Raw genomic sequence first — 11,414 nt, forward strand, 5'->3', positions numbered from 1 at the left:
CGGGTTAATAGGATTAATGAGGATGTAAACCCTCTAGCACCTATAAAGTAACTGGCTTGCAAATTTCAGAACTGGAAATGTTCAAAATTAGACTGCTGGTGAAGGTTACACATTGTGAATATATTTAAAAAGGCACTGAATTATATATACTTTAAATGGGTAAGAAAGTGAACTTTGATACATGAACTTTCTTACAATTTAAATAAGTGGCACAGAAATGTTGTGGATAGCAAAAAGATGGCAAGACAAATTGGCAGAAGTAAGAAGCAATACTGTCAAAAAATTAAGAGTCTTCTTCAAAGGTCTTATTATTTAAAACAATATTGTGCAAGTAAGATCAAACACTTCAATTCCCAGACTCCGTTTTTACCTTCTTAGGACATATAGAACAGCACTGTAGAATAACAGAATCCTAAAAGCACAGTTATACCACCAAAAAGCACATTTTAAGTGTTATTTTAAGTTTATGGGCCAAACACACACCAATTTGAAAAGGTCAGCCTAAATTAAAACACTGATGATAGAAAATAGTTTCCAAGTGTTTATAGTACATACTTCCATCAAAAGATAACAATTTAATTCCCTAACCATATCACTATATATAAGGTGAAGAATGTTAACTAGTCTGTGGCCTCTAACCCTCTATAGAAAATTAAGTATCAAAGGAGTGCTATCAAATTCTGAGCCCTAAATGACATTAAAATTTACAAATGTTTTCTTACCAGTAAAATGGAGATCATAAAAGTATCAATGTGCTTTCTATGTTTCCATTAAAACCCAAATGGCACATAGCCAGGGCTACAGAACTATTTGCTATTATAATTCTTAAGTGGGGGAGTAAAAGCACACTCTGGAAGAGGGAGTCCTCTATTCAGAGGCAGTTAAGACATTTTCTGCTCCCCACTTTCTGCTTTTACTTCTATGCTAGAGGTTTTCTGTATATGAGCATATATTTTTCAAGACAGCCACCTGTGCAGTATGGCTACTGTTTCCTAGATGAATCTGCAAAGACTTCCTAGATTCTGGATGAGCACTGAATGTGTCTGTTCATTAAGTCAATCATGTCTATATTTCTCCTCTTTATTATTCTAAAAATTAACACTGATGATCATTTTGTTGTTTTACTCTATATACAAAAGGCATCCACATAATTTTAATTTTCCTATTCTTTCATGTTTAATAGTATTAACATCACAAAGGTAATATTTTTAAAAAAATGTTAGATTAAAAAGTAGCCACCAATTTTATAAAATGTGCAGGAAAGTTGTCATTGAACACCTAAGATAGGTGAGTTCTGTCGTATTATACTTCAGCAACGCTGACTCAAAAAATCATTTACAAGAGAGAAATGGAAAGAACTGAACTAGAATACAGCAGCCCTTATAAAAAATCAACTACTTCAGTTGATAATATCAACAATTTTTATACTTGCAGTGTTTGAATTAATCAATAAAAAATACTGGATTAGGAAACAGAAGCAAGGAGAGAAGAACTAAGGAAGTTGCTTTCAGACATTTCTATTTTTCTCTAACCTGTAATATATAGTTGACAGATAAGGCCAAGACTGAAATTTCACTTTACACTAAAAGCTAAATTCAGGTAAAATAAACAATTCAAGCAAGGGAAAAAAAGAGAGCACACAATTTTCAAATACTTCAAAAATACATTTATCATATATGTAAGTTAACTCTAACTGGAAGGTACGATCATCTTAAATTTTAAGCATTTTTATTATTCATGGCGTCAGTCAACAATTCCTGAGAGTTAAAAATAACTGAAATAAAACAGCTTCTTTCACAATATATGCATAAGGCTCCCTGTATTAAGTATTATTATTCAGCTATTAAAATATTATCATTTAACTTAAAATATATTTTAAAACCATATTACTTATTTCGTGTAGTGAATGCTGATAAACAAATGCTGGAATATACTTGATATTTCAGTTGAATTAAAATACTTAAAATCTAGATCTACCAAGCTAGTTAAAGTTGCCTCAATTTCTCTTGGGGGAAAAATCACATTCCAAAGCTTTACCACAGCCTATCTTTCATTTGGAGCGACTGGGTTGTCTAAGGAGAAAGAACTTGTTGAGCTTGAATAGGGATTTCTCAAAGCTAACATCACAGAGTCCTCTATACCCTGCCAAGTTGTGGATAGTATATAAACAGACATAATATTTATTTTGGGACAAAGATTCTGCAGGCAAGTAAGCAAAATGCTCCAGAAGAAACAAAGTCCTAGAACTGCAGAGAAGCCATTTAAAACAGTCTGTCCTCACTCATTAACTCAAATGCTATTAAATTTTGCTTTTCTATGTTATGCTATGAAAATAATAAAAACTTTTGTTTAAGGAAAAGTTCAGGAAGAAAAATTGCATGGAACTTACCGGTAACTTTCAAAATTACTTATTCTAATGATTTATTTTATAACTACTTTTCAATATTGACTACAAATATTTTGACTATCAATTTAAAATCATAAATTTTATAAGTAGAAATCAACTACTGTAAACAAAGATTTCCCTTTTTCTGGGGCCAATGTAATCAAATTAGATAGTATATTCTATTACTTATCTCATGTAGTAAAGTACTGATAAATAATCATAAACAAACAGTAGCGTTGTAAAGTTCATTCTTTAGTTCATAAAATATTTTTCACACCCTTTTTCTTTATACCCACAAACTTGGCTCTTGTAGCAAGCATCTATAATCATTAATTCAAAGTCCTAATAAGGTTCTATGACATGCAGGATGCAGGCAAAAACATTAATCTGACTAATCAAGACTAATGTTATGATGAACCATAATCATTTGCATTTGCTTGAAATAAAAGTAATTGAAAATAGATTCTAAGAGGAAAGATCAAAGGAACTGGAATTATTTGGTCTACAAAATTTAAGGCAAGAACAATTTAAATTCTGACCAGTTGCTTTCCTTGTCTTCTGACAGCTAAATTCGAGGAAACCAATTTAAATGAAGGAAGAATTAAAAACATCTGGGATGTCAGGGTTTCTACTGTGCCAGGATGAGTGCTGGGGAAAGATGTGGTGTTCCGCATCACTGTACAGCTACCTGAAATGAAGCTGACCTAGGGCACCCTAGAGCACATAACCTGATGATGGAGTTATCTATACTCTCACCATAGAAAACCATCAAACCAGCTAATTTTGGATAGGGCCTTACAATTTAAAAAATATTTCCAAACTGTTATATTATTAAAAAAAAAATATTTCCTACATACTATGGTATCTAGTTTAATCCTCCCCTGAGGCATATAAATATGGCTGACATTCTGACTGCCACTTACAGGTAGGAAAAAGTCATGATCACCTTTGGATTGCAGCCCTTTCCACAACACTGTATTGTTTAAACTTTTTTTTCCTGAGAAAAACCCTTATTAAATGTCAATGTAGACAACTCACTAGAAATCTGAGTCCAAAAGTTTGAAATGTATTTGAAAGACAAATTTTAAAAGTCCTCTGACTTGACCTTAAAGTACCTATCACTTATCCCTTGACAGACCTTTCTTAAAGACCCTTGGCTTGAAAATATTCCTATAAACACAAAGGCAGAGAGAATGAATAAAAGGCAATTTCCCTGAACCCATTTTCTTACATCAAAAAGCCATATTTCAAGTTGAAGAGATTTATGGAGCTCATGTTTTTTATTAGCATTCTAATTTTTTTTTGAATTCACTAATGTTAAGTGACTATTGTGGTAGCCAGTCTCCAAAATGGCCTCAATGACCCTAGGCTCCTGGTACTCACATACTTATGCATAAATAAATCTCCCCTCCGCACTGAGTGTGGGCTAGACTCAGTGACTCCTCTAATGAATAGACGAAGACACATGCGATCCTAGAATAGGTCATAAAAAGGAGGGTGGCTGTACTCTTCTCTAGGAAGAAAATACATAACTAGGAACTGAAGTCACCAATGAAGTGAGCTTGAGAAGGGATCCTTCAGTTTCTGTCAGGTCTTCAGAGATTGCACAGCCCTCCCAACAGTCTGACTGCCATCTCTGGGAGACCCTGCTCTACGACCATCTAAACCAAGTCAGATTGACAGATTCTGTAGAAGGGCATGGGGAAATGTGTGGGGATGCCTGCGTTGTGGGTGATGTTTACATGGGTACGTACATTTACTAAAAATGGGTACATTTTATTGTAGGTAAACTATACTTTAATAAAGCTGAGCTCTTTTGGAAAATGCCAATGAACTCTGTAAGATAAGCAAACTTAAGGAAGGATTATTTATGGAAAAGTGGTGCCATAACTTAAGAAGGGTGGGTATTGAGAAAACAGAAGCTGTAATAACAAGCTACCACCACATACTCACATGTCTTAAATTGCTCCACCCACAGCTTTCCCCATCTCATATGACAGCAATCCCATACTTCCAGTTGCTCTGGCTAAAAATGTTGGCGACATTCTTCACTCTCGCAGCCCACATCCAACCCCTAAGCAAATCTTATTGAATCTCCCTCAATATACACTCAAATTATGACTACTACTCACCATCTCCACTACTTTAATCTCTCACCAAAATTACCCAAAAGCCAAATTGGTCTTCCTGCTTCATTACAGTCCTTTAAAACTAAGGTTAACCCAACACCTAAGGGTGATATTATTCATCTGCTCAAAACCCAAACCTTTCCATTTTACTCAGATTAAGTCCATGTCGCCTCTGTTTGGAACATCCTCCATCCCCCTACCCCCCCAATACCTAACTTTCCTTAGGTCTTAACCCAAGAATGACTTTCTTTTAAACCACTCTGTTTAAAACTGCAAAAAACTTGTTCATTGATCAGCTTTATTTTACTCTACTTTTCCCTTTTTTTTTCAGCGTTCTTATTATTTTGTAACATAACTTATTATCTATATTGTTTATTTCTGAAATTCCTCCACAAAAGTATCTCTCTCTATGGCAGGATCTTTGTTTTGTTCATGGAGATGGCTCAAGTGTCCAATACACTGCGTGGTATACATAGTAGATATTCAACAAATATCTTCTGAAGATATTAATTTTTAAATAACTCTGTCATGTATTTAACTGGGAGCTATGCATTATCTCATTTTTACAACTGAGGACTAAACTAAAGGTTACAACTAAAGGTTAAATAAAGTGTCCTAAGTTACACAGTTATAAAAGTAGTAGTATGTGAACCCAGTACTCGATTCAATTAATCCTAACTCCAAAGTCTTAATCACTAGTTTTCTCCAAATTGGGTATGAATGGAAAGAGTACTAAGATATTTTAGAAGCTAAGTACCTAGCTTAAGAGTATGTGAAAAAGGCACTGATTTGGGATCAATACAAAGAGTGGAAGTAGATAGTTAACATCTGAGGAAATTCCTATAATTTTCTTTGCTCCTTGTTGTAGTCCTCTGGGGACATAAAAGCAACCAGTTATCAGAAACACATACATAAAAAAATGAGGAAGAAAAAGCAAAGAGCCTGCAGCTTAAGTTCAATGATTGAGAAAACCTAAGTCATTACCTTCTCTCTAAATGCACTGATGTACTTTATTTAGCTCAGTGATATAAAACAATATACTAGTTTTTTTGGGGGGGAGAGCTTAAAAGTGTTCTTTTCTTCTACATCCTACCAATGTAGTACAGGTATTGACAGAGCTGTATTTGAGAAATACAGGATCTACATATAAACACAGATTTAAATCTGAGGGAAAGATACTGATTTCTGCTATTTTTAGAACACAGCCACAGTCAACTGCACATATATGTTGCTTATGATTTATTTCACTCTAACAGCAAAGCTGAAGTTAAATCAGATCATGACTGCAAAATTGAAAGTATTTACTACCTGAATCTTTACAGAAAAAACTTATTAATAAATATAAGTTCCCTGATAACTCACTTTTCCTAAATACATAATCCTCTAAATTCTACAATATGTCAGTCAACATTGTTATTATGTTGATCATATAACTGAAAGTATCTGGCTTAAGTCAAGGATCATGTGCTCTTCAATCCGGCAAACAAATACCATTAAATTAATTCAAGCAAACAATATCTACTTATTAGTTATTAAATACTGGAAGATCCCAGTACCACGGAGATATCAATTGTGACAGTTTAAGACAGCTTAGCAACAAAAACCTGAGAGGAAAGGAACTTTTTAGTTTGTCTTTAGTATCTGAGCTACCATGTTAAATAAACTTTAGCAAAAGGTTCTGAACAAGGAAAAAAATTTTTCTTCATTTAGTCACATATTCATGCACTAAACAAAAAAAGCAATAATCCTGTGATGATTTCCCAAATTCTCCTTTACATATAAGAACTACCAAATAATAAAATCTAGAATACTGGAGAGATAGTCAATACAAGGCAAAAAAATATCTCTAAATAAATCTTCAAGAAGTGAACTTATACACTGAAATATAAACCAATCCAATACATTATTCATTAAAATTTTACCAAAGTTATATAAAACATATAACTCAGATTGTTATAAGGATCCAAATTTAAACATTTCCATCTACATTTTTCACATCTTCAATCTAAACTTCCAACATGAAATTTTAATGCATATGTTTTCCCAGAAACTTTTCCTCAAAGCAAAAAAATTCTCGTTAAAAGTTTTCGCATTGTCTTTCTCAAAATTAAATTTGCTGCATTAATAGGAGCAGAAAGTTACCAATGAACTGTTTCTAAATCTTATTAAATTTTAAGCCCACAGAGACTTTTCTCATTCTTCTCTTAATTTCATTTAACAGCACTGTAGTCACACACATTTTAGTAAAGAAAAAATAAAATTTTTGTCAACACTTTTAAAGGAATTAAGTTTTGAAGGTTACATGTAAGAAAAGTACACTCTCTAAAGGACTAGAACTTTCCATAGTAAATATTACATACCTTGTATTAGTAATGGAACGATACAAAAACTTGAGTGATTTTTTTTAATTGTGCGACCATTTTATCTATTATGGAATGCAAACAAATCTAATCATACACCTACCTATATAGTCAGACCTGTGACCTCCTTTACCAGACTGACTTGTGCTCTTTATGTAAATCAGATAATCCACAATAAAACAACGTACAGTATTTCAAATTGCAAAGAAATGCTTCCTACCTTGCCTGCTTCTCTTTCTAAGTCGACATATTCCCGGCTAGGTGTTTGTCGCTGTTCTCCCTGCCAGCTGGCCGGAAAAAACTGGAGAGACAGATTGGTTCCTGTGGCCACAAAAGCCTTTTAGAAAAATCAATACAAACAGGATCAGGAGCAGGACATTACATAAATTATGCAGGCAGTCATTTATTTTTACATCAGTTTCTGTCTTAAGCCAGGCAGCATGGAGAATATTTAAAAGTAAAAAACATGCACTCATCATTTTTCTTAAGTATTAAGTTACAAACATCTGATTCCATTTTGAGGACATTTGCCATTGGCTGCTTAAATATAAAATCAGACATGGAATCAATACTTTCTTTCAGGTCATTTTTTGCTGACGTTAAGATCGCGCATTGCTAACATCTAACTAGAAGCCACCACCCCTGAATTAAAAAACTTGTACTTTAAATGGGGAAATCACTGAAGTTCGGCAAATATTAAATTTAAAACACAGCACAGTTTAAGTTGTATAAATGAAACAGTTTTAATTTTTCCTGATTTGCTTTGCTGAAGAAAATATTATGCTCTTAAAGTTCATAGTAAAAATGCACTTGGAACTGTTTTCCTCTGATAAACTATACATTCACATGTGATGTGACAGTTCTCACCTCTTCAAAACCGTGGATGATTAAAACAAATGTTCTAAAATCAGACTTAAGCAGGAGAGTGGGATCTGATGATAACAGGAGTATTTATCTTTTATAAAAGATTTAGATGGCAAGGTCAACAGAAGAACCTAAAACCATTTTCTGTGTAGCCCCAACGCAATTTAATTCTATTATTAATTCTCTCAGATTAAAAAAAAAAAAAAGAAAGCAACACTGTCTCTAATCCAAAGAGAAATCAAGAAAGAAAAAAGTGAAAGCATTTGGGGGGGTGGGGACTAATACATTTTCATCATCTAAATATAAACCCTCTTTGTTGAAATAATTTTGTTTTATTTTACTAATTAAAATTCTAAAGCATAATTTGTATTCATCTATAGAGTCTTCATCTGAAAGCAAGGGTACCTCTGGCCTACACCCAGCTCTTGTATGCACACTGGGCAATCTGTTTGAAGCCGCTGGCTGATTCAGCTATCAACCAGTCCCCTGGTGCTTACGAGTTTGGATTCTTTAAAGGTAAAAATTATACTTCCTATTTTTAGTATTGATACCGTTGATATAATTGTCAACCTAGTCTCTAAATTGCTGTAAACAGACACCTTAGATGGCATTTCCCTAAACAATACCAAGGTAAATATTCTGTATGAATAGACTGAACAAACATCGATGTTAACCTTAAAAGAAATTTCCCCAGGGGGCCTCCCTGGTGGCACAAAGGGTTAAGCAGGGTCCTGTGGAGCTGTCCACCGCCACTGCAGCATAGGTGGTATGCAATCCCTGCCAGGGAGCTACCCACATGGCACAGCAGACCTATCCCGCCTAGTCCCCTGCCCCCCTCAGCAGTGTACTTCAGTAGACCCTCCCCCACCGCGCCCCCTGTTCTGCTTCCCACCGTCTCTGGTGACACCTCCACCTCTGGCCTACACCCCAGTTCTTCTACACATAAATCAATCTTCTAAAGAAAATTCCCTGCAATTAGCATAAGTTTAAAAATCAATCAGGTGAAGTGAAATGAACCAAGAATAGTTCAAATGAAAAGCAGGCTCCAGGAGAGAAAATGCTTAGGCAGTATGACCTAAGGCAAATTTCTTAACCCTATACCTCAGTTTTCAGTATTTGTAAAGTGCTCACAACAGCAGCAAGTACACATTGCATGTATATGTAAATAAGGGAAATAATTTTGAACTGGATAAGAGAGCCAAACTTTTCAGCCTCCTAATGAAATGATCAGTGGTAGCTGATAGAGATTTAGCCCAGGAATGAAACACCCTGTCAAAATGCAGCACATATATTTGTTTTTCTTCAGCACTGAACTAATAACAAATCTTCTGCCAACAGTTCTACTGCTGGTAGAACTACTTCTAACATCAGTTCTCAGCTAAGTAAAGACAGCCTGCAGATTTTATTACCTCACCTCCCGTCTAAAGGCCAACCTCAGAAGAGATTTCCTGCTTCATCACTTTATGCCCATTATCTCATCAACATCCTTTCTCTGAGACAGAAATGGTTAAAAAAAAAAAAAAAGGATCATTCTAGAATAGTGTTTCCCAAACTTGTCTGAACACACAACTTTTTTTCTTTTAATGGAATAGCTACACATAACAGTTGGGAAAATTCTGTTCAAAAACATAAAAAGTGTAATTATATGTAAGATTTCTATGATGTCCCAACTATGTTTTATAGGTTTCATAAATTATAAAATAGCACTTGTGCCAATCCAACACACCTTTATCCTCCCATCTTCAAGATTATACATTTTACTGCTCAAATAATCACCACACCTTTCATAAGCATTTTTTCTTTTATTTATCATTAGTGTTGGAGACATCTCCCACACACTCCTACTATGGTAAGGACTTAAATGAGAAATAAATGAGATTTTACCAAACAGATTCTTCTACTCCTTACCCATAATCACTTATTTTAGGTTATGATAAAAGAGTCTGGGTAAGTTTTACACCAAAGAAAAAAGAACAACAACAACCCTAATTTGCCTCAACCAAAAAAAAAAAAAAATTTTCAATAAAAACAACGAAAATTCAAAAAAGGCCAAAAAAAAAAAAAAAAAAAGGGAAAAAAACTGTTGGGGATCATTATGTATGGTGCTATGTTTTATAAATGTGTGTATATATACAGTATTATGTACAGATGTTTGCCATATAAGGCTATTGACAAAATATAGGCCAAATGATACCTTGTCCACAGCCTATTTGTAAGTCATAGGATAATTTTGAACATTAAATCTAGTGATCTATAAATTCAAATAATCAAGCATTTATGATGAAAAAAAGAAAGCACTGCATAAACCTGCAAAGATTAGGCTCTGTGAATGATTCTTGTGTCACTCAGTGCCAAACCAAATCATATTTGTCCTTTACATTTGAATCATAAAGTACTAAACCACTCAAACTTAGAAGTGTGCTAAAAGGCGGAGATTTTCTTTCAAAATGTGCAATAATGACCAAATATTCCAGCGGCCCTAATAAATTTAGCCAGTAACTTCTATCAGTAATGGAAGTCAAAAAAGCCTTTTTTTTAATATATCGACATATTCTTTAAAAATAAATTTGATAACAAAAAGGGAGAATTTTATGGTATGAATGTGGTATATCTCAATACAAAGAAATTCGGTCTCTATGTGGGGATGAGAGTTTTCCAGTGTCTTCTCATTAGCCCCAATTCAAACTGTATCTTCACCTCAAGTCTCTGCAAAAGCAATGGTCCAAGTCATAAAGTAGATAATTGGATTACATTATACTTCAATTTTTCACTTCTAAAAATTAATAATCAACCTCTTCTTCTTACCCACTTTTGGGTCTTATCAGCACCTCCAACAGGACAAATAAAACGGAGATTGGGGGAACTAGGATACGTATAATTTTCCTCCAACGTAAGATTTGGTAGAGGTGAACACCCCAGTTCACCCGTCGGTTTTGCAACTCCATTCAGTTCTTCAGAAACTACAGCACTAATCCGGGTTATCAGGTTTGAAAAAAGGCTGCAAAGGTTTCTTTCAGATTCTGCTAAAGATGATGGCACTGACTTTCCCCATCTGTCAGGACGATAGCTAACTCCTGGGTAATTTCTCCGATTCACTCTCAGTTGTACTTGGCAAAATTCTAGCGTCTAAGAAACGATCGTGCAAGAGCAGGAATCTTGAATGAAGCCTCATTCCTCCCCCACCCCGACCCCTGAATGTTTCCTTCCCACCTGCACCCCAACCCCTCGATCAGTGTCACCGCCGGTACCTCGACCTTTCCCGGTTTAGCTGGGGTCGGGATTGGGTTCCGCTCGCCGAGGGAAACTGCGGAAGGGTGAACGGGAAACACCATCCAGCCGCAGCGGGCCACCGGGAAGCGTCTCCCCGCGAGGACGCGGCCCGCCAGTGTCTGGTTTCGCATTTTGAATCCCGAGTAGGAAGTGAGACGGCGCCCGCTCAGTTCCGGGAGCCACGGCGTCCGCGGCGCCGTCCGGAACCCGCCCGGGCCGCCGCAGCCCGGGCGCAACAAGTGACCCGCGCGCGCCCGGGCCCCCCAACCCCGGGGTCCCCCGCGCCCCCGCCCCGCCGACTTACGATTTCCGAGCGGCCGTCGCGGCAGGCGTTCTGGAAGCGCGCCTGGCGCTCCTCGTGGGGCCGGTCCCTGAAGCCCGTGTACTTAATCTGCAAGGCAGAGA

At 35.9% G+C, this 11,414-nt stretch overlaps 1 protein-coding gene across 1 annotated transcript in view; it reads right to left on the minus strand.

Moving 5' to 3' along the window:
- CBFB (core-binding factor, beta subunit) overlaps positions 1 to 11,414 on the minus strand; it is a 35,658-nt gene extending 24,244 nt beyond the window's left edge. The window contains exons 1-2 of the mRNA XM_012730753.1: positions 11,314 to 11,414; positions 7,096 to 7,212 (exon numbers count right to left, since the gene is read on the minus strand). The gene's annotated coding sequence lies outside the window, so the exon portion shown is untranslated. The remainder of the gene's footprint in view (positions 1 to 7,095; positions 7,213 to 11,313) is intronic.

The sequence above is a fragment of the Condylura cristata genome, unplaced genomic scaffold, assembly GCF_000260355.1.
Source record: "Condylura cristata isolate star-nosed mole 26May11 unplaced genomic scaffold, ConCri1.0 scaffold00028, whole genome shotgun sequence".
NCBI lineage: Eukaryota > Metazoa > Chordata > Mammalia > Eulipotyphla > Talpidae > Condylura > Condylura cristata.